This window comes from Lissotriton vulgaris, chromosome 6, assembly GCF_964263255.1.
Source record: "Lissotriton vulgaris chromosome 6, aLisVul1.2, whole genome shotgun sequence".
NCBI classification, from domain to species: domain Eukaryota; kingdom Metazoa; phylum Chordata; class Amphibia; order Caudata; family Salamandridae; genus Lissotriton; species Lissotriton vulgaris.
In genome coordinates, this window is record NC_141694.1 from 1504641286 (window position 1) to 1504665918 (window position 24633).

Here is a 24633-nt window from a genome sequence, read left to right on the forward strand (position 1 = left end):
CAGGATACATGCATACTGATGGCAATTAATTTCAGTGCATGAGAATGTCATACATAAAACACACAAATTGTCATGTGAAGTGTGCGGTTCGAACTTGCGAACTTTCAGTGACTTCTAAAAGGAGCCAGCCACGGGTAACTATTTTTGCATGCATTTTTCCAATCAATTTTAACATTCCTGTGAGAGTTACCAAACGAGACTCTAGCATCATGCCATAGCATGTACCTGCAAAGAAGCTTCATATTATCCCTCGTGTGTGTGCTAAGAATCACCCGTTCTAGCCGCAGTTGTCTGAAGATAAAGCCTTTCTGAAACACTATTAGTCAAGTGAAAAATCACACATGAAACCCTGGCTCACCCTCATGCACAATGTGCTCCATGGCATATAATTCCTACATAAGAAGTAGGCCAACTTAAAAACACCTAAGCTAAAAATCTGTGCTTAGCATAGTGAGCGGCCGACTTGTATTATGCTGTTTCTGTCATTGCATTCAGATATATAATATAGCAAGTAACATTACACCTACCACAAGCCAGCACTATTGGCTTTCCCAATGGGTCATAGTTGCGTAAAATAGATAAGCATTAACTATGGATTCATTGTATACAATATTGAAAATGCTATGTTTGGTTTTCTATGGGGGCGCACAAGAAAAAAGTCCAGAAAAGTTGTCACTGTGTATGTAGAAAAGTTCTTTATTCGTTATTTATTCATTCTTTTAAAAGTAGTCACCGTGCAATTTACAACTTACAATAGCGGCGTGGGTGGTCCCAGCTTGGGACCATCCACGCCGCTATTGTAAGACGACCGAGGAAACTTTTCCAGGTTCACGACTTTGGAACCCTCAAACGACTGTGGGAGGAGGAAGCGATACAACTTCCCTTACCAGAATTTTAAGCATCGGAGCGTGAGATGCCAACAATAAGGGATTCTACATTATCCTTATCGTGAGCCCTGAAGAAACTCCCTGGTAGGGAGTGAAACGCGTTGGCTGATTTGGTTGTAAATTGCACGGTGACTACTTTTAAAAGAATGAATAAATAACGAATAAAGAACTTTTCTACATACACAGTGACAACTTTTCTGGACTTTTTTCTTGTGTGCCCCCATAGAAAACCAAACAAAGTATCTTTGATCTGGAAACCACAGCGACGCCAATTAGCAGCTGACGTCGGGGTTTGCGGCACAAAACTTTACAAACTTTTTGGAACTGGGTTCTAGGTGCGGCATTGTACGGTCCGCTGCTACAATCTTTGTGCTTAATATTGAAAATGCTTCGGTGCTGTAATAATGAGTCTGCAAGAACTATAAGGAGTCTCCGAAGTTACCTCAAAGGCAGGGAAGGGTGGCACTGCTGCAGAGTTTTTAAAAAAAAGGTAATCCAGAAGGTGAGGGCAGAAATGGAGAGCCCCATAGGGACCTGTCTCAGCACCTGCTTTTTAGAAGTGCCAGTGCTGAGCACTGGCAGTACTCGGCCCACTTAAAGCCCTGGAGGTAAATGAGTAGTATTAAGGAGTGTGATGGCGAGACGTAGAAAAAGAGGAGCCAATACCACGACAAAGGGAGACAGGTGGAAGAGGAAAGACAGCAGTGGGTAGTGAGATTAGCAGAGGGTATATAGAACATTAGAGGGTCGAAGGTAAAAGGAACAGAGGCCAGGGGTCACGAAGAGGCAACAGAAATTAGATGAAGGCAGGCAGAGTACAGCAGATCTGTGGCAGTGCTAAAATAGACTTAGTGGAGCAAAGGAACAAGAGGGGCCGGAAAGAAGCAGAGAAATGGTGAGAGAACGGGTGCTGCGAAAGAGGGAGACTGCTGTCCCACCCACCTCAAGAGTGACACTGGCCCTCTGCTGAGCATCTTTGTGCATGTCCTAATGTCTGTTGTGACGGCTGGATAGATGCTCTATATAGTGCATCATAGCTGCCAAGTTTTCATATTGCCATGTGTGACACTTTCATAATTTCAGGGTTATGGGGAGTGACATTTCAACGAATATGAATTACACTTTCTTGGGAGCAAAATGAAGCAATGAAATCAAGGGAAATATTTAAACATCACAAATTACAACCATTTGCAGAAAAAAGAAACTCTACCACAACTTAATGCAGACGCAGGGTAGAAAGGCACAGGGAACTAAAAGCAAAAAGTATGGACACATAAATGGGGCATAAAGGTATAGGTGGATTGGCTCTGACCATTAGATTCACAAGGCAAAAAGACAGAAACTAAAACTTTGAGAAACCAAAAATGGGGTAAAAGGCTTAAAAAATGAGTATATTGTGATCTTGTGTAATGTAACTTGTGCTCAGTGACACTTACCCAAACAATGCATAGTCGATGTCACTGCACTCCTAGTCACATGTTTCAGTTTATTCACTCATGCTGGCACCACATTGCTGGCTCAGGAGTCCACTTCTGGTGGATGCGATGCCCCCCAGCTGTCCTCCGCAAATGCCACACATGCTTGCCAGGGCTAAGGTGTGTCAGTGCTCACTACTGTTAGCGAGCACCATTGATGGTCAAAGACCGTGGAGGACGGGCCCAGCCGCGACGTGCAGCAGTAGCGCGGTCCAGGAGTAGAGGACTCGAGCTGCCCCTGGCTGCATTCTCATCTGGCTGCACTGGACTGTAGAAGAGCGGCTAGGCTGCTGAGGTGCCTGGCACCCCTCCGCGGTGGCCGCGGGCCCCATTGACTTCAGTGGTGCGCAGTCAGTGTTTCTTGAAGGCCAGATTCATATTATATTACTGACTTCCATGGCCACCACTCACGCGGTAAATGCATCTGAATACGTTGGTGTAGGCTTCACTTTATTATCTGCAGCAACCCGAGCGTCTGCTTCATCATATGCCTGCTACAACCGCAAGTATCTGAATCATGCCTGCTGCAACCCCAAGAATCTGCCTTATCATCACGTCCACTGCAACCTTGAGTATCTTTATTACACCTGCTGCAACCCGAATCACGCCGTCTGGTTTACTATCTTGCCTGCTTAAATTGAGAGGCCCTACAGCATTCAGAGATACTTCCCTGTGCCATTTTTCGGAAGTTCTGAAAACAGCCTGGCCGCAATTGCAAAGAAAATTAATACTGCTGGGAAACCCATATGATGTTAAAAGCCCTCGTTCTAGTGAGAACTCAGAAGCGTGCGTCTGCTTGCGGTTAAATCTGCCTCACTTCCAATTAGGTCAACTTCTGCCACTGCATACACAGTGGAAGCTGCAGAATACCCCCACCTCTCTATGTAAGACTGGTGGCGGTGAAGGGTGGCGAGGGACCCTATGTGAACCAGGTAGCATTGAGGGTCGGAATGAAAGATGGATGCCCCCGTTCTCTCTGTACTCTTTGTGCCTGTGGTCGTCCATCAGACAAAAGGACGTCTCACTTCAGTACTTAAAGCCAGTACTGATACAAACATGGGACGCCTCTGTTACCTGTTGACTCGGATATGATGTGTGCACTCACTCGTCCAGGCCTGTCCCGCCACTGACAGCTCGCCACAGGCCGAGCTTTCTTCTCACCCCAGGGCAGGAATGTGGATGGCATTCATGCGTTGCACGGAATTTGCATGCAGCAGTCACAGTGATCCGGGTAGAGAAGCCTGTCAGTCACCCCCGAGCTGGTCACATCAGAGGCAGCCAGGGGAGGCAGAAGCCTCTTCGTGTTCACACATGACAGAAAGGAAAGGTGGATTGCCGGCGGCAGGGAAGGCGAGTGCCATTGGTAACAGCTGAGGAGTGGAAGTCACCTGCCTAAAGTAACAAGACTTCCGGAGCAACCACGTTTTTATTTTCTGGTGCACCCCAGTGACGTCACTTCCGGGATGCCTGCGCACTATTTAAAAACAAGCATTTGCAATGCAATACGACTCGCATTTACGCGAGAGGTATTTCATTAAAAATGGGAGTGCAAGTGTGAAAGAAGGCACAAACGAGAGTGGGGGGGTGAGTGGATGGCGAAAAACCACGGACTGCTCAAGGGGGCGGGGGGACACGGGGAAAAATACTGTTGAGTAAAGGGGCCAATAGCCTCGGATGTGTACAAATTACGCCATGGACGTTAGGAGGAGGGACTAACAAAGGAAAAAACAATCAGAAGCCAGCATTTAGGATGGAAGCCAAACAAAAAGATGGGCAAAGAGTGGGCAGAGCTTACGTGAAGCTTTCCCACTAAAGTATATACCATATGCCTAGCAAAGCGAGCAGCGCATGCGCTGCAACGTTAGGCGAAACCTAAAAAGGGGTCTGCAAGGTGGTCTGTCCTCAGTAATGACATACGAAGATCAGTGGTGAGACCAGAAACATTGGAGAAAATTGGGTCCAGCAAGTGGCCACCCTTGTGCGTGGGGGTGAAGTTGATTAAATTGAGAGAGTTCAGTTCTTCTCTAAACCTGTGACTTAGTTTGCAAGTAGGGTCTTCAAAATTTAGGTTTAGGGCAACTAAAACTGTAAAATTTGTGCGTATTAAAATATAGGGAGAATGGTTGTGCACTAAATATCGGCGTCGCCCCGAGGTCGATAGATGAGGGCACAGGAAGTCACTAATCTAGGCGTAAGGTGAGGTGAGAAGAAGAAGGTTGGGGAGGGGAGTTCCTCAATTTTACATTTAAAGGTGTCACAGTAAATAATGGCAATACCACCACCTAACTTGTCTTTGAAATCGCTTCTGCTGATGCAGTAGTTGTGTGGCAGTGTGGAAATGACTTCTGGTGTTGAGGCTTTGTGTAGCCAGGTTTCCGTGAGGAACATCGCATCCGGGTCAGTGTCAACCAGAAAGTCAAAGATGAATTGTTGGTGCCTGGGCAAGGAGCGACAGTTTAAACTTAAAAAGCAGAAACCGGTCTTGGTGAAACCATCTGTATTCACTGCGCTCTTGCGCTCACCTTTGATGGAGCAAGGTGAAGAACAAGATTTTGTTCGAACTTGTGAAATTAATCTCCCATAACAGTAATTAAATTAATAAGCTTGTGGTGAAATTACTAATCAACTTAGTTTAAGAATACATTCATCAATACACGCGGGATAAACTAATGTGCTTTATGTTGCATACGCAAAGAAAAAATAATAAACTAACCTAGTCTATTGTCTTTGTCAGTATTAAATGCGGCAGTTAAATTAATGGCACCATAAGAGCTCACTGCGAGAGCTCTTGGGTTCGTGATAACTAATATCTAGTTTAAATCCCAGTTTAAACCCTGACAAAACACATCTTCGCCCACCCTCCTGACACAAGGAGATTATCGTAAAAGTGAGGATCTACGGCGACATACCTTGAAAGGGAGAGACGGGAGTCCAGCGCGACTGCTCCCCACCGGACTCCGGGACTGCCCAGAGGATCGACTGCGGTGGCTTTTGTCGGAAGGACGTGAGAGGGAGGGTGACGACAGGCGGGACATCCAGGCACCGGCTGATCCCCGCGCATCGACGGTCATCGCGAGGGGGGGGGGGGGGCAGCTCGGTCCGCGTTGCCCTGGTTGCTCGTTGTCCCTGGCTGCTCTGTGGCCCCTGGGAGGTGCTGCCACGCTGACTGCTGGGGGTCCCCGGCGCCGCCACCTAGGTCGAGGATGCTGGTTGCAGCCCACCGGTGAGACGCGACGGGCCGTTGCGGAGTTGGCCGAGGAGCGGAGAGAGAGTACTGCCAACGCGGCTGGGAGCTGGGGCGAGGAGTGGGAGCAGAGGAGGAACGGCGACGAGAGTGGGATGCGGAGAGGACCCGCGGGTGAGCGCCATGGCATGGACTTGATAAAAGAGGGAAAGAAGGAAAAGATGAAATGAATATAATGGGAATAAAGCAATCGAGAAAGCATTCGAAGCGGCGCGCCGGACTCTAAAATGGCGGCCGCTTGGGACATTTAGTCCATCTTCTACTGCCAGCAGAAAGTCAACAATTAAGAGGCAGGAAAGGGAAAGGGGACCAACAAAGTACTAGACAGAGAGAAAGGAGCCAACAACAGACTCTAATCTGAGGCAAGAAAGGGAAAGTGGACTAATCTAATGAGTGGAAAGAGAGAAAGTCCTCTGCCCATAGTAGAACTACCAAAACGGCGGACATCTTGTAATGTCTAGTTTTAAACCATAAGAGCACAACAAGGGTCTGTTCAATTACTGCTATCTGGAATCACAACTACTAAGGGACCATAGAAGGAAATTACTTGGAAGAGAATTTTACATTTATCACTACCATAGAAGTAAGTTACTTAAAAGAGAAACTTATATCTATCACTACCATAGAAGGAAATTTACTTGAAAAGATATTTATACCTATCACTGTACAACATTAATATTGGAACAATTAAGAGTCAAACAGAGAAGAGTCACCATAAAACCTATAACGCGGAGCAAACATGGGCGAAAGATACCTAGAGGCTGTTGGCTCGAACGCCCAGAGCATAAAATATCCATCTAAGTTATCTAAAAACGGAGCCAAAACGTTCAAACATAATACCCTGAGGAAAAACCCGGACACACTGTTCTCCGACCCATACTTTAATACAGATAAAGGCACTATAACTAATGACCTGATATTCTTCACTAATAAAACGGCTAAATGGCGCAATGCCTTCACAAGAATGCTTAACATAAAAGATATGAAAAACATTCCACATGGCACAAAAATAATGACCTCACCATCAAGAAGATGCAGAGCAGAACTATGCATCACCATACTTAAAACTGGAATAGTGTTGATACAGGCAGCGAACAGCGAACTAGTGAAGTTCGACAAGGTATTCCCTACCGTAAAAGAATCACTAGAGGGCTTAAGACACCAACTACACCTGACCCCACAGGAATTCCCTCTGGACAATATTACTACCAGTGACGCCAATCGAACTGGAGGCTGCCAGGAGCTAGCTACTAAATCGGGAGAGAAAATTGATACAGGAGTGACAATATCGGAAAATGAGACAGAATGGATAGAGAGGTCTACGAGTCATGAGAACAAAGAACAAGACCAGCTCCAAAGGGAAGAGTCGACACCGCTTCCAAATGACGAGCCTTCCCACACAGAGCGTACATTGGTCCCGAGTGAATCACTCAATGTCAATCGGGAAATAAATAAGGTAGAAGGTATCAACCTTTCTCTACCTTTCTCTAATACAGTACTAGAGCCATGTAGAACCTCACCCACAAAAACACTTCTTGCTTCACAAAGCTTAGATTACACACTCCACATCTCAAGCAGAAACGGAACCGACAACCAAACAGTGGATATAAAGAAAATGACTGAGGCACTAAGAAAAGATCAAAAACAGAGAAGAGCAATATACAATCCCCGGACAGACAGGTTAATCATCCCTAAGAAATCACCCCGAAACCAGAAGGATATTAAAGATCTTCAGAAACTAGTTTGCAACATGACACAAGTCACTATTAGTACTCTACAAGCGATTGAAAAAATACTGGAATTGACGGCAAGCACCCACTCCAAGGTCACGCATATCCAAAATCTCGTACACTCCTCACAAAGAAAGAGCAACGAGATGGCCATGCCACTAGCGAATAGGCTCAACCGACCAAATAGGACGAAGGCCTTGTCGAAGGAGGAAGCCCTTGCCTTACTCCGAACATATGAATCATAAGACCGTGAGAGAGAGGAGAACATCAAAACAGTACCGATCGATTCTAATAGAACATCAAGAAAGAAAGATAAGAAACTCAACCATAACAATTTACAACAAGTCCAGATAACATCCGAATACGAAAATCTGAACGGTAATAACGCTGGGAAACCGCTGACTTGCCTTCTACTCAATTGTTGATTGGCAACCAAACATGAGTCAGACATAGCAGACCTCATCATCAACAAGGAAATTGATCTGGCAATCCTTACAGAAACGTGGCTATCGGAATCATCATCTCCAACCATGGATCTCTTAGTACCACCTCAATATAACATTGTGAGACTAGATAGACTAAAAAAGTCAGGAGGAGGAATAGCCTGCATTCACCGATCGGATATAGAGGTCAACCAAATTCAATCCGACCCTCTAGAATCTTGCGAATACTTAGGTCTTAATATAAGATCAGCAACCAATCAAAGATGCAATTTACATGCGTTTTACCACCCACCAGGAGAGAACCCAAAGTTCACAGAGCAGTTATTGAAGATCATAACGGCCAACTCTAACACTGATGCCAATAACATATTCCTAGGAGATTTCAACTTACATTGGGATGACTGCAATGACAAACTAGTTAACACGTTTAAAGATTTCCTTGCCGTGCTAAACCTCAACCAAGCATGCACGCAACCTACACACTCGAAAGGAGCAACGCTAGACTGGATTATCTTGAGTAACAAAAATACATCAATCCTCTCAATAGCCCCGTGTGATTGGTCGGATCATTATGCAATAACATTCCTGATACCCATATTGAAAAAGGGCAAGACCGTTCAACCTGCAAAGTTCAAAAAATTGATCAGAGACACAAGAGAGGCTAATATTGAGCTACTAGTAGAAAGTTGTGAGAGAGACTTAAAGCCACCTAGCAACCTGCAGAATGTAAATGAGCTGACAGATCACTATATAACTTCAGTCGGGAATATCGTCAACAACACCTTGCCATTAAAACTAAAAAGAGTCACGGAGAAGATAAAAAATCCATGGTTTAATGGATCACTGAACGAAGACAGGCGAAAACTGAGAATGGCCGAAAGAAAATGGAGACAACACCCATCATCCCCTGAGCTGAAAGCCCTCAGAAAAATTAGAAACCAATATAACAAAAAGATCATCAACTCCAAAAAGGAATTCATAAGATCAGAACTGGATAATGCCAAAAACAGACCACGGAAACTCTTTGAAATCCTGAAGCAACAATCAAACAAACTAGCCAAAACCGCTCATGAAAACTCAAAAACATCTCTAAGCAGCGAGGAATTTCCAACATTTTTCACGAAGAAGGCCAAATCGCTTGAAACAGAGCTCATAAGCGCAGCGGTTAACCTTCCCATCCAACCATTGACTACGAGCGATCCCAACCTGACAACAGTGTGCAGCAAGACAAAAACAAGGCAAATTGGGACACATTCGAACTATATGACCAGGACACGATCGCCAAAACGCTCTCGAAAATAAAACCTAACAACCACTGCCAGGATCCTCTACCCGCGAAATGCTTGAGAGAAATCAGCCATATTGTGGTTCCAATCTGGACCAAAATAATAAACGCATCACTATCACAAGGGATCCTCCCGGACTGCCTAAAAACAGGTCAAGTAGTTCCCTTGATCAAAAAACCGACAGCGGATGCAACAGATCCGAATAACTTTCGCCCAGTGACCAACATCCCTTTATTGGCCAAACTAATTGAGAAATGCGTATAGGGCCAATTGAGCCAATACATCACTAAGTTCTCCCTACTTGATGAATGCCAATCAGGATTCAGATCAGGGCATAGCATGGAAACAGCGTTCCCCATATTGTTGATGACGCGCTACAGGCCCTTGACCAAAATCAAGCATGCTTACTGATTCTCCTGGACCGGTCATCGACATTTGACACAGTAAATCGCGAAGCATTACTGACTAGGCTACAGGACAGGATGGGATTGTCTGGAAATGTGCTGAAATGGTTCGACTCTTTCCTACGGAACAGAACACAACGATTCCTGGTCAAAAAATCTATTTCACCATCATGCCCTAACTCAATCGGAGTCCCACAAGGATCGACACTATCCCCTCATCTGTTTAACTTGTATGTCGAACCTCTTACAGAAATTCTCAGAAACTCACAGATACCCTATCATATGTATGCGGATGACACGCAAATATATATAAAGATCGCCTCCCTTGAAGACATTGAGCTAATGAATGAAACATTAAAAATGGCATTGCAATGGTTAACTACCAATCATCTGAAGCTAAATGCTCACAAAACAGAGTTCTTACTAATTTCACCACCAAGGAGCCATACGGAAATAAAGGAATGGACCAAGTTGGTGACTGCGCTCAACTGCACTCCGACTCTAGTCAACTCAGCTAAGTCGCTAGGAATCACTTTAGACGAGAATCTCGACATGAAAGCTCACATTAATTCAATGGCTAAAAGCGCCCGCTTCCACCTGAACTACCTAAGAAAATTGAAACCATTCATCTCAGAGGCAGATCTTAAACTGGCAATCCAATCTTTAGTTATCTCTAGGATTGAATATGGTTGCACCACCTTAGCGGGCTTACCAAAAACATCCACAGCACCACTAAAAGCTTGCCTCAACGCAGCGGCGAGACTCATCTCTGGATCAAGGAAATTTGACCACATATCTACTCACCTGAAAGCATTAAACTGGCTACCCTATGAGGCCAGAATTCAACTAAAGATAGCATGTATCAACCATAAAGCGCTCCACTACAATACTCCTGGATACCTATCCAAGAAAATTGAGCTGTCAGGAGGCAACAGACCAGCTAGGAGTGCTAAGGAGTTGGTGCTGCGGCCAGCCATTTTCCGAAAGAAAAAAACTTATGACAGAGCGTTCTCAGGAGCTGCCCCCAGAATCTGGAACTCACTCCCTCCAAGCATTAGGAAGACTCATAATACTGCAACATTTAAGCGAGAAGTGAAGAGCTTCTTGATGAGTAAATACCTTACATAGGGAAGTTTTATGGATCATTATGGTGATCTAATGCTGCCCTAAAACAGAACATTTACGTCATCAGAAAGGGAAGGCTCGACGTGAATAAGATGAAAGATAAACGATGATTCGAGACGGACGCCACTCCTTGTGATTAAGCTGTATACTAACTGCTACCTCATGTCAATGTGAACTTATATATTTATCTCACATCCTGAAACCATATAACCTCCTACCTCATATATGTTGGCGTAAATGGCAAATGATATAAATTCAGCCTTACAGTACCTCTTAATGTAAAGGACTCACTCGAATGGAATATAGATATATAAGCACCCCCCTAAAGCCATATAATCATCTACCTCATATCTATGTGTTGTTTTAATGGTTACTATTCTTGTTAATCTTTATCCTACTTCTATGTAAAGCGCTCTGATACCCACGGGTCTTGTTCGCGCTATACAAAACTTTATAATAAATGAATATTTTGTGTGCTTATGTTATGTTTTTTCTGTGATGAAGAGCTTATGGAGTTCGTCCTGTTCAAAAAGGAAAAGTAATTATAATGCTGCTTGATTGTGCTTATTGCTAGGTAACATAATTAATAGGATTAATTAGTAAAGGGGGTGGGTAACAGAATGTATGTAAATGTATGTAAATGGGTCTCAATTCTTTAATTAATTGATGTCTTGTGTTTGTTTAATATTAGTTTCCAAAGTGAGGCCTAAAGGTGGTTCAGAAAATATGGCTGACAGAGCTGCAGACGCAAAAGCTTGTCCAGAGCGTAGCTGTGAAGATTTTTAACGCACTGTCATCGTTAAAAAGCAGTTTTTTGGTCGAGTTGAACGTGCTCATGGAGAAAGGCTCAAGGATAGGAACTTAAAGTGTCTGCCAAGGCTAGGAGGTAAATGTTCGAAACCCGAGGAAAAAGTAACTTTCTTGAGGAAGCTGAAAGATGTCGAAATGAAAGACAATAGGGCTTATTTGAAGCCTGGACTTTGTCAAGAGTCGGAGATGACCTAACAAATTTTATCATGGACTGACACAGGACAGCCAATGAAAAGTTCATATTTGCTTAAAAGAATGTAAAATGTAGAAAGTTTAGCTAGAGAGAAAGGTATAAAGTCTGACACTATGAAAAAACTCTCTTACTTTCCGATTCCTGAGTGACGTGTCATGCTGTTGGACCTTTGGCGCATGTAAGGACAGCGACTTTAAATGATTTTTTCCTTTTTAGGTTAAGTGAGAAATAGTCAGGGAAATAGATTTAGGGAATGGAAACTGTTTTTCTGCTTATACTTCGTTTTCCTGAGCTTGCTTTGCAAATGTCAGTTTTAATTCATTTCCTCATTTAAATGCTGCTTTCTTAATTGCTTATAAAATAAAGATTTTAAAACGTAAATGCTTTTTCTTTATGAAAAATAAAATTAATAAAATTAGATTTGAAGAGACAAACTGGTCTTGTTTATTCATGGTCTAGTTACCATCAGTTGATTCAATCGCCTTAGTGGTCTGATTAATAAATAATACATGTTTAAACCATGGTAAAGACAGATAAACTGCAGTTGTATATAATATTGTAAAAAATATGTGAGTAGTTTAATTAATCAAACCACCTGATTCAGTTGCTCAAAAAATGGTCTTGTTGGTATTATGGGCCTTTATATGTGTTTCATGATTAATGGTAAGTATTGAGGTGATAGGTAGTGTTTATGAGACAGTTTTTCATTCAGAGCGCTGGATCACCTTCCAGGGTGTTAGTGCTGCATGCATTGACTGAACACAAAGGTGGATTTTTCAGGTTGCAAGCAAAGGGACAATGCTTGCATTAGGCGCTGTTAGCTGAGGAGTCAATTGACGATCCACATTCCTCTTGGCTAGCTGGGCAAAGAAATTTAAGCTGGTTAGTAGGAAAAATATTTTCTATGGACCTTCGTGGACAGGGGTCCTGACCCTGGTCGGACGCAGACAGGCTTGTCTTTGGCACACCAGCAGCACGTCCACGGCACGTCGGTGCCAAGCTGCCGTTTAATAGCACAGGCTGAGAGTCGTAATGCAATCAGCTACACCACAAGCCGTCCAAAATGGCGGCGGCCAGGGCACTACCGAAGAAGTGGAAGGAAGCGTCCCCAGCTCCTTCTACACAATCAGGAAACCCGCAGCAGACCGATGAGCAGGGAAAAGAGCACAGTAAAGTACGAAGTTACGGAGCTGCAGAGTGGCAGGTTAAGTTCTAGGTATAGTTTTTAAAAGAGAAACCCACATGTTTCCCACTGTGTTTTTAATTTAGCAAAAGGGAGGTAATACTGTTAAAAAATGAGATGAATTCATTTTTAAAAAGAATGGTTCACCATATATGAATACAATACTGAGCGTGTTAAAAAAAAAACAGTGAGGCTTACCCTCTGTGAATAGTGGCAAATAGTGAAGAACATGTCAAGAGCACACATCAGTATTGGTCAGAGTGCGGCTCCTGAGGGCTGTCTGTACAGTGTTAACTTTGCTTCCTTTCCTAGCTCAAAGATTATTTGTCCGGGCCCTTATCTCCCGCCTCGACTACGGCAATGTTCTCCATCTTGGCTCACCTAGCTATGTAACAAAGTAACTACAGATCACGCAGAATGCAGCTGCTTGGCTTTTTATGAATGTCCCCAGCCACCAATCTGTAAAAATGGCCTTAAAAGACCTCCACTGGCCTACAATCGAGCAGAGGATCTAGTTCAATACTCTCTTCATCCTGATCAGGTCACTTCACAATAAAACTACCATCTTATTAAGACCACTAGCTATCCCCTACACTCCTGAAAGGCTACTTAGATACCCTTTAGCACACTTATTGCTGGTCCCCGAGTTTAGCACATCCCATTGGGGTGGCTGTTCTTTCCCTCACTGGGCCTCCAAACTTTAAAAGACTCTTCTTTGGAACTACGCCTGCTCTTCAATGAACTAAAGACATGGCTCTATAGTAACTGGTTCTGCTTGAGAGATGATTAATATGATTTGTGAGCTCTTCTCCGACTGTTCTGGCACTGGGAGGCCTTCAGGTAGCTACGCGCTATATAATACCCTCACAATAGAATAGAAAATCACCATGCTCACAATGCTTCTAGTAAACTAATGGCATGATTGCGACTGTATTTAACTATGTGCTGCTGCTTAACAGCTAGAAGAGAAGTGGAGGCGTAAACATGAAGGTGAAACATGGATGCTAATTGTCAATTTAAATGTAGATGCACTTCATGGGCAATTATGCAGAGAGAAACATTTTACCTGCAACAAACTGCTTCTTGCTCAACACTACTCCTGTGGAACATGATATCAATACATCTTTTTAACATCTGCAAATGTATCTTTCCTGAGATTTAGTGAGAATTAGATTTTCTATCAGTCAATGGATAAAAAAAAGCATTCATATTGAATTATGAAAGGGCACCACCTTTTGTGGCCTTTTAGCTACTTAAAATGAGATACTAGTTGCCCTTGCAATATATATATACAAGTGTCCTGTCGAAGAAAAGGTTCTGCTGAGAAGTAGCCACAATTTCAGACCAACATGGTGTGCATTTTTTGTAGATGAATAGGTATTCTAATCCAACGTGTGCCACGTTTAAGTGACTAATGCAAAAACAACAGTTGATGGACAGAATGCAGAACAATGTCATACATTCTCCCCAGTACAGAGATCTGGGCCTATATCCATCGTTTGTTTGCCCTCCACACCACCCCAGTTCAGACATGGCCATATGTAAATCAGCCTTGACCCTGTGCCTCATGGGAACAGTCCAGCCCGAACTGCCAAGCCATGTCTTCCCTGGACGGGAATCAAGCATCCTAGGACCGGTTTCTGGCTATCAGCCGTCATCAGCCAAGATAGCATGACTCCAGTGGTGTGGAGAGCACGGACTCGCGTCTGAGCATATCCATCCCACTCGGGGTGACAAATGCAAAAACAACAGTTGATGGACAGAATGCAGAACAATGTCATACATTCATCCCAGTACAGAGATCTGGGCCTAAATCCATCATATTTTTTAGCACTCCACACCACCCCAGTTCAGACATGGCCATATGCAAATCAGCCTTGACCCCTTGCCTCATGGGAACAGTCCAGCCAGAAATGCCAAGCCATGTCTTTCCTGGACTGGAATCAAGCATCCTAGGACCTGTCAAGGTATTCAATGAGTGAAACGAAATCGGTTTGCATACAGCATATGCACCTGTGACTGTGTAGAAATCTTGGTGGGCAGTAAGTGGATATGCAAGAAAAAAAGCATTAGCAAAGACACTAGGTCTCACTTACGTGAGACGTATTGACTTTGGTAATGTGTTTTAGCCATATAGTACACCAGTACAACAGCAGTGTTCAGCATTGCTAAACGTTAATGATGTGGAGTGGGGTGCGGTAGATTGGAGTCGGGTAGATTTAGGCAGAGTGGAATGGGGTAGAGTGTAGGGGGGTAGAATAGCATAAAGTGGAGTGGGGTAGACTGGAGTAGCGATATTGGGGTAGATGGGGTGTGGTAGAGCGAGGTAGATTGGAGTGGGGGAGTTGGGTAGATTAGCATGTTGGATTGGAGTGGAATAGATTGGGGTGGGGTGGTGTGGGGTAGACTGGGGTGGAGTAGATTGGAGAGGAGTAGAGTATGCCGACGCAGGCATACAGGGAACTGCCCTAGACTGGATCCGCTCCTTCCTCACCGGCCAAACCCAAAGAATTAGACTCCCGCCCTTCCTCTCGGAGCCCACAGTGATCACCTGCGGAGTACCCAAAGGTTCCTCGCTCAGCCCCACGCTCTTCAACATCTACATGGCCACCCTCGCTACCATCATCAGAAAGCACGGACTCCGCATATTATCCTATGCCGACGACACCCAGCTCATCCTCTCCCTCACCAAGGAACCAGACATCACCAGACACAGCTTCCAGGAAGGAAGGAAAGACGTTGCATCCTGGATGAGCAGCAGCTGCCTGAAGCTCAACTCAGAGTAAACAGATGTCTGTGTCCTCGGATCAACCCCCTCTGCATGGGACAACACCTGGTGGCCCACCACCCTCGGCAACCCTTCCACATCCAAGGACCTTGGCCGCAACCTCCCATCATACTCAACTCCTCCCTCACATGAACTGACAGTTCAACGCCGTTTCATCCACGTGTTTCAATCCCCTCTGCATACTCCGCAAGACCTTCAATTGGATCCCCCTGAAACCAGAAAGTAAGTAACCCACGCATTCATAACCAGCAAACTGGACTACAGTAACGCCCTTTAAGCCGGGATCTAAAAATAAACCGTTTTTATTTATCTTTACAAATAGGCCTTGCGAGGTCCCCGTCTTAAGGCAACATAAAAAGAAATACAGATTGAAACATGTCAATAACATTCTATGAGGGCCAAACCCTTCCTTTAAAACATATATAGAGAGGTAGACTGAACTGCGCCTTTAGATAGTTTCTATTTCCAAACCCCTTGGGACATATTCTAATCTAGTGGCATATGTGAACTATAAAACACTTCAAATTCTTCTTTACCTAGTTAAGACCTAAAACCCTAATGGACCTTAATTGATTTGATACTGTTGTTTTGAAGACTCTTTTTAATTTGTATCTTCACAGTGTATTCACTATTCTTTCACTGCTGACAGTATTCCACGCTTCTATGAACTCAAATTTTAATTTCTGCAAAAAAAATTGAATGATTCCTACAAAGAGATGGCAACTGATTGAATACACAAGTATTTCAAGCCCTTCAATAGAGTTTAAATCCATAGCAGTGCATATTAAAGTAGATGTTGGAATTCCAACCCAATACATTTCTGTGACAAATGTGTTAGCAATGTGCTTGTTTACAGTACAGTGTTTACTCCATTTCACCCTGTTCCAAATACAAGCCAGATTGGTGAAGATGAAGGAAAAGATGGATACAACTGGGGTGAACTATAAGATGAAATTTCTCAAATCACCATAAAGCTACAATGAGCAGCGTTGGTCAGAGTATGTTTGAACACGAGGCGCCTAAACACAGTCATCAAGCAATAGTAGGACTTCATGCCAATCATGGATTATTTTAAGGTTCATGGTAATGCAGGGTATTTCAACAGTTGTCACTTTGCACTTTCCTTCTACATTTTTACTTTCTCCAGAAATGGCTACATAATAATAAGCGTTAGTTTATCAACCCCTGCGGGGGTGGTCAGAACACCATCAGGGCGTCCATGTCTACCTTGCCACGATTGATGCCACCACTGAAAGACAAACATCAGAAGTAAGTATCTGAAATTACTGAAGAATCACCAAGGGGACTTACCCTGCCCCCCAAAAAAAAGTGCACCTCAAAAAATGTAAGGATGTTTTCACAATAAAAGGAGTGGCTCCATCAGAGAGTGGGTGGGGAGAACCTAGTGAAGTGTTTGTGGGAAAAGAAAGCTCCTAGCATCACCAGAGGGGGAGCGACTGCTGGTGTGTGATGTTTAAAAAAGCGAGCTGGGTGGTGAGTGACCAATGAGAGGCACTAGAGTTCCTGAGCAAAGAAAAGGCAATGAGCGCCTTGAGTAAAAGAGGAGTAAAAGAAGAGGAAATAAAAAACTAAGAGTGTAAAATGGTTAGATCAGGAGAGGACCGAGTGCTACATGAGAAGAGAATTCTAATTACACCAAATGTAGAAAAAGCAATCACGTTTTAAGGGCCTTTCTAAAGCCCAGAGGATTAGGAATCAACAACAGGGTCCAAAGAAAAGGGGCCAAAACAGAAAATGCTCAACCCCCAAGTCTAACCAAGGTACACTAAGAAGAAACAGACTGGCTGATAACAGCAATTTTGCCTGAGAGTATCTAGTAGGATGACTGGACAAAACGTTAGCAGACTACTGTAATTAAATCTGATGGCAATACATAAAACATGGGGTACCTATGTAAAAAAGAAAGTTCTAAAACCAATAATTGTGGTCTTAAATTCTTTCATTCACTTGCCTGACAACACAATGTTAATTCTATGAAAACGTGCAAGGTATTTTTGCCTTAGGGTTAGGATTGCTAAAAGGAGAGAACTCTTTTTGTAGAAAAGCTAGACTAGTCATTGCGGTTAGTTCACCCGTATTTGCTGTTAATTACCTAATACTCAGTTTTAAGGCTGATCCTGGGTTTTTAAAATTACTCTCAACTGTTGGGGCAATACTTTTTATTGCTGGGCAAATTTTCCTTGTGCCGCCCACTTTTTCCGTTTGCTGGGGCACAGTGGAGACTCTTAATGATCGCTCATTTTTTAAGAGCATTTGCACTGTGGGGGTGGGGGGAATTAAGCTGCTGGAGTGTAACTGCTGTTGAAAACTTGCAAAAAGTTGAATTTGGTGATTTTAAATGCATTTGGCACTTTATTCTTATTTACTTCCTCATTCCACCTGAACCAACACCAAGACGCTATTTTCTTTTGAGCGCACTCTAGTCGTTCAGTGGCCAGACTCTATTTTAAGCTGGCACGTCGCTGGCACACCGAAGGTGCTTTAAAGGCAAGCCGTCTGCGCACATACGCATCCCGATCACAGCTAGCGCCATCCACTCTGCAGGTAACCACTGCCATATCGCGCCCTTTATTATTTACACTAGGGATGAACTGCTGACTTTACGCACTTCATAATTTGTGTATGTTAGTGTACTCATGATTGATAACCCAGGAGTTGTACTCAATTGCCCTGGGTGCAACTTCTCTCTAGAAGCCCCTTCAGTCCCTCACTTAATAGGGACTTTGGACTTGTGACACAAGATGAAGTATTACTGATTAGAAGTCTCATAGCCCTGACTCCTGTGCAATTAGGGCCCTGGAGGCAAGAGAATCAATAAAAATCCAAATTTAATAGGCAAGCCAAGATACGAAGTTCCTTAAACAAGCCATGCAAAGATTAGATAATTCGATTCGAGTTTTATAAGCAAATAATTTTCTAAATATATGTATATGGAGGGATACAAATGTTTAATTCTAGGGCCTTCTATTCTTATCTGAACAACTGGTTCTTAAACGTTGTACTTTAATGAAAAAATGTACTTAAAAAAATATATGCAATTTTCTGGTAAATCATACAACCCACACACTAAACAAAAGTACATACGGTGGAGGTTTAAACTTAGAGAACTTGGGCATTTTAAAATGCATTTTACACCAATCTTCTCCAATAACAAACTCAAATATAGTAAATGTAAAGTATTAATTTAGGGCACTATATCCTTTCTAAAGAGGCTGATGAAATACATCAAGCACCCCAACTACACCCTTTGATTTCAGCAAAAAAATGTTTAATCTGAAGATATATTAAGGAATTACCTAAAATCATTCTGCAACAATTAATGAAAGGGATGATTGAATTTTTAGGTCGAGCCTGGGCTGAAAATGCTCTGTGAGGCATGCTGTATTGAGGTATGGCATAGACCCATGTTTTCATTTGGCTCCTGTTACTGTCCTTTTGAAATCATGACTTTTCATTTGGGAATAGGTTTAGTAGTCCCTCCTTGGTACCGCCTTGTCTACATTTGTAACCTCCGATAATGACTGGACTTTTTACTCGTGTTGTTACACAGTCTGCTTTATCTAGTCGGTGAGCACTATTTTCTTTAATGATCTTCCCTATCCCACCCACAACATCGCAGCACGCCACCACCTCTTATATTGTTATTAGTCATGTTTTTTTTTCATTTCCAGCATGGTCCGCTTTAACTATAGCGGGCGCGCTTATTTAATTATTACATTTATGGCACAGTCCGCTTTCACTTTAGCGGCCACGCTGATTTATTTATTTAATTTACATCGTGACCACTTTGACTTTAGCGGCCACGCTACAAAAGCTTTATTTTTCTTTACACTTTGTGTAAAAGCACCCCATACAAGCTTTCCCTTTTAATGTTGGCCACACCCTTTATTTTAGATGCTGCTCACTGTAACCTGAATACGGCAAGCAGCGTCTAAAGAAAGTGGCGCGGTAACCGTTAAAGTGGTCCTGAATTTGCGAGAGTTTGAGCTATTAGCATTAGAAATGACAATGCCTTTTATATACGTGTTGCTTTGAAAAACACGTAATAAAGGCATTATCATTAACAATTCAATAGCTTAGACTCTCGCAATTGCAAGACTTATTGCATTGAAAATGCTTGTTGTCTGCAGGGATGTGGAATTTGTATCCTCTTTGTCCATAAAATTGCGAAATGTCTATTGCTTGCTGCTCACAACATATTGTTTGTGGTCAAGGACAACTGGTCTTGTTTTATTTTGTCTACTGGACAAGTAGGTACAACCCCCTGCAGCACAATTCCTATGGATGCATGTTTACTGTACCACAGTATAGATCTGTGAAATAAGACTGTCTGCCACCAAGGCAGTATTTCTTTCATATGTATCATCAAATCTGTATTTATGATTAATTAATTCAAAAGCCTTTCCTCTTATGACAAGTGCTCAGAAGAAATGTAATAAACTTTGAGCTCAGCTTGCATACCATAAAAAAGTGTATATGTACGCCATTTTTAACAATTTGTGTGATTGTATGCAAATACATGCAGCAGCATGAAGGCAAAATACGTAATTGTTTGCTATCAAATTGAAATGAATACAAAAAAATTGCAACTATGGATAAAAAAACGGTTTGCTACACCAATGTGCAGCATTGAATAACATTTCTGTGTGGCATCATTTAGTAAAAAAAGAGTGTCTGATGACTGCCTGCCGATATTTCAAATATGATTAGTAACAGTGAATAATTGTAAAAGGATAATGGGAAACATGGAAAAAAAATCGGGACCCAAATCTTAAAGAATATCACAAAACTGGACCCACAATTATTGTGTTCTTGCATTGATGGAGATTTACGACTTTCAGGAATTCACAGGTGTTTACAGACATAAACCTGAATACAGTATTCCTAGCAAACTTTTGTAATTTCTATTTTCGAAGGAACAAATTTAAACATGTACATTTGCTCATGTGAAAAAAGCCAAGCGATTGGAAATTAATTTTCCCTACACCCACTTTTTTCCACAAACTCGAAATATCTTTACTCCTGCCCTCACACGGAGTACATTTACAACTTTTTACAGTGTGGGAAGAGATTGTAGAAGATTTGGTGAATACTGTAAGACAAGAAGATTTGTGAGTGAGCACAGACTAATGAGGTAATTCAACTTTGGAATTACCACTTGCCACCTACTTCCAGCCTCTCTATAAATATTTATAGAAAAGGTGGTAAAATATCAGTATTGATAGAATTCAAACCCTGGTGTAATATAAGCCTTAACATAATCAGAGAAGCTAATATCAAGGCTCTGTTAGAATGAAACCTCTGCCATTATTTGTCCTCTCACTGCATGCCACTAACAGGCACAAGTGTTTTTTTAACAAGACAAATGCACTTCTGAGACACCTTGTCCCTTGGACATGAAGCTATTTTATAACTTTACGGGCCTATATTAGCAAATGGGCTGAATCTTCCCCGTCTCATTGCCCAGGGTGTACATTTGAACAGGAAACTGATTAGCACATATTTTTTTTTTGTAATGCTTATGCGCAGGCGCGGAGGAAATGGATTGTCCCAGTATGTAAAAACCTGGGGTTCTCTCACTGTTCACATGCATATAGGGTCTTTAAGCCCGACTTATCAGGGCATATAGTTTTTGCTTTAGCAAAATATTTGGGGATAGTTTGGCATAAGAGGAGATATCTTCTAGTTCGGGACCTATGACAAACTGCCAAAATTATAAACTATGACATCGATTTATCAGTATGTTTAATGCCTGGCCCTTATATTTGTACATTGATCTCACATGTTTTAATATCTTTTTACTTATTTTAATATTTGCGGTTTTAAATGTAATGTTATTTGTACCTTTTATGGCAAATGTTGCCGAAATAAAGATCATGATGATGATGATAACTTTTACAACCCTAGTCCAGTAGCTCTATTTCCAATAAACCATATATATTCCCACACTTTTACTACCGTAGTGAGCTCCTCTGGTAGTGGTGGGTTTCCCAAAGCAGTACACATTTTTTAAGCTCGTCACCTGCTCTGATATTCCTAAACGATCACACATACCATTGGCAGGGAGCTTTTAGGGTTATACATCTCATTTCTGCTAAAGAATTTGGGGAAAGAAATGTGGTCTCATATCCAATTAGCCCATGCTTGTATTTTAGCCAAAATAAAATGGAAAAATTGACTGTAGGGTTTGGGATTATAACCTAAAGGAACTGTACATCGCAAATAATAAAAATCAGGTTCCAACAGCGCCCTTCCCTGTTCTCTAAAGTGTCACATAATGTGCTTCTGACCATTCTGGGTGCCTTTCCAACATCTTCCATTTTTGTATCATTGCGTTGCTTGATATTTGATAATGTGCTGACTACCTTAAATGAATTTCAAATATTTTTCTGATTGCTATAGCAATGGCATACAGCAGGTTCCTAACAGCTGTGGAAATATTGGGTCTGTCTTACTTTATGCTCCTTTAATTCAGTACTCTGACAGAGACTGTATGCAGACCGCAAATAATAACAGGGAAAGTTGGCTGTTCTATCTAGTGTCTTGTTCAAGCTTTATAGTGCCCAAATAAATCCAATCCAGTATTAAAACAGCCGCAGATCCTCACCACAAGAAGCGCAATAACCTAGTGAATTACTTGGAAAGCTCATCCCCTCCAGACTCCCCCAAATAACCCTGGTTCATCAGGTGGAAAGCCTTATCGGCCTCCGGCAACGAGACTGCTAAGAGTCCATGATACATATCTGCAGAATTCACTGCCTTCCTAAAGATGATAAATATTGTAAAGCAATGTCATCCATGAAGTAAACTCGTCTGCTTTGGATATAGTCTGCGCATCATTCCAGCCAACCTCATTAAACGAACTACCATAAAAAATGAAATAAACATTCAACAAAATGACTGAGCGAAATAACCAGATGAAAAAGTTATGGAACCAAGTGAAGCATATAACTTTTACACTGATATACTATTAAAACAAAAGGAAAGGGTAATATGATAGTCTCTGCAGCAAATTTCCTTTGTCATATAGAAAGGAAACGGAGGTAATTGTCCTTAAATCCGAAGAAGACCCAGAGGATTGAAATTCTTGCTTCATTAAACTTTGTGTGGCATTTTTAAACGAACCGAGGAATAAAGGCGAAAAGATCACTTAGAATTTCACCAAGCAGATATAGTCACGGTCATAGAGACCACAAAAAGTTCCAGTGTGGAAGTCCCCAATGTGAGAGCCAATAATTCACTGAAGTCTGATCCAGTCTGTTGGGTAGTGTATTACTGGCACTGCTCAAAAGAAATCTCTGCCAGTGGTACGAAGCCAAACACTTGGAAAGACGCATGCTTCTTGCCAATCTAAAAGAAGGTCAACAGGGTTCTACCATGGTAATGTAGAACACTGATAAAAAAGACTCTAGAAATGACTTGGTCGGGATACCACTGGCAAGACTGAACCGATGTGTACTGTACCACTTTAGCAGACTGACTTTCAAAAGGGTGTGTCCGGGGCGTGGTCTCGCTGCGAATGGCGTGAGATGCACGCCGTGAGAGCTCCAGCGGCTCGCTGCACTTAAAAGCTATTAAAGCAGAGCTGGGGGTACTATTGGTGCCTTTTCTCGGGGTGCATGTGTGGTGGAATGTGAGGGGCACCCCCTGAAGTTCGGACGACGACTGGGGCGCGACTGAAGCGGTAGTGTGGCTGTCTTGCCTCGGCCCCCCGACCCGGGTCGGGGCAACCGCCATTTCGGGTCTCCCAAGACCGGGCCTTCTTCATGGCTGGGGGCGCAGCCCTGAATCCCCCGGATCCCGCTGGTGCCACACTCACTTGGCAGAGGCTCGGCCGCATGAGGCGATCACAGCATTGGCGGAGCGGACGATCGGAGGGGGATCGTCTCCTGACGCACCATCGATCCGCCATCTTGGACCCAGGCTCGGCCCTAACGGAGCTTGAGATCACCCGGAGCGGGTGATCGGAGAAGCCGCTCTTTGGCTCCAGCACCCTTCGGCGGTGAGTGGTGCTGCCGTGCGGCTGGTGGTGAGGGAGGCTGCTGAGCGGGGGACCCCGGCTGGAGGGAACTCGAATACTGCCCTACTGCACCATGCCCAGGCCTTGGTGCGAACCTCCTCCAGAGTTAAACACTGCCCCTGGGAGATGACCCCGCTGCGACTACACGCCCTGATTGCTTACCTGGTCACCTCCCTGAGCTGCTTCTGCGTGGGGCTCGCCTACTAGAAGCAGCTCTACAGCTGCATCAGACTGCATAGTAGAGGACTAAGTAAAAACGGGCCTGTTCTCGGCACACTTGCTGTCTGGTGGAGGCATCCTTAGCGACTAATCGCCTAGCAACTCTTATACTTTCTGGTTGGGGGCACTGAGGCAAACACCTGGCACCATTGCGGATCTAGCGGGCCTCTGCCCTCCTATGGTGGCTTGGAGGTCCTTGTGTTATCTCTGCCCTGAAGCAGGAACAGAAGCGCTTTGCAGTATTTCTGAAGGGCGGGCTGGGGGACGGGCTGGGCCTTACATACCCCACGGCAACACTACAGGAAGCTGCGACCTGGCCCTGTGCCCTGGACCAGACAACTCTGCGCTAGCCCCTTGTTCGCAGGGGGCCACGATTTCTCTACAAGCAGGGGCTTCCTGGAACTCTGCGGCTCAACCATCAAGATCCTCCCAGGGGCACCACGCTATGGCCTACTTTCTCCCTTGCCTTACTGACTGTGGGATCTTTGTCACCCAGGTTGGAAAGGGGACTGTTAGCTTCCACGTAAATTCTTCCTCTTGCAGCCCCTCGACCACCCCGGTCTACACTGTCTGGCAACGGCAGGTGCTGGCCCCAGCCTGCAATTGCCACGCACCAGCTTAGTGGAGGGGATAGCTGCGCCGGGCGGAAGGGAAAGACATTATGACATATGTGGCACAGCTACTCCACGAGGTCTGGGGGGGGCGGGGGGGGGGGGGGGGGGTGACGACGCTTCCCCGCCGGCTTTGGACTGGGGTTCCTTCCGGACATTTTCACCAGGGTCCACTTTTTCACAGAAAAATAAGC

The 24633-nt window shown here is 43.6% G+C and overlaps 1 protein-coding gene across 1 annotated transcript in view; it reads right to left on the minus strand.

The window, feature by feature from the left end:
• Positions 1–24633, minus strand: part of NAPB (NSF attachment protein beta) — a 236860-nt gene that overhangs the window by 185639 nt on the left and 26588 nt on the right. The window lies entirely within an intron of this gene.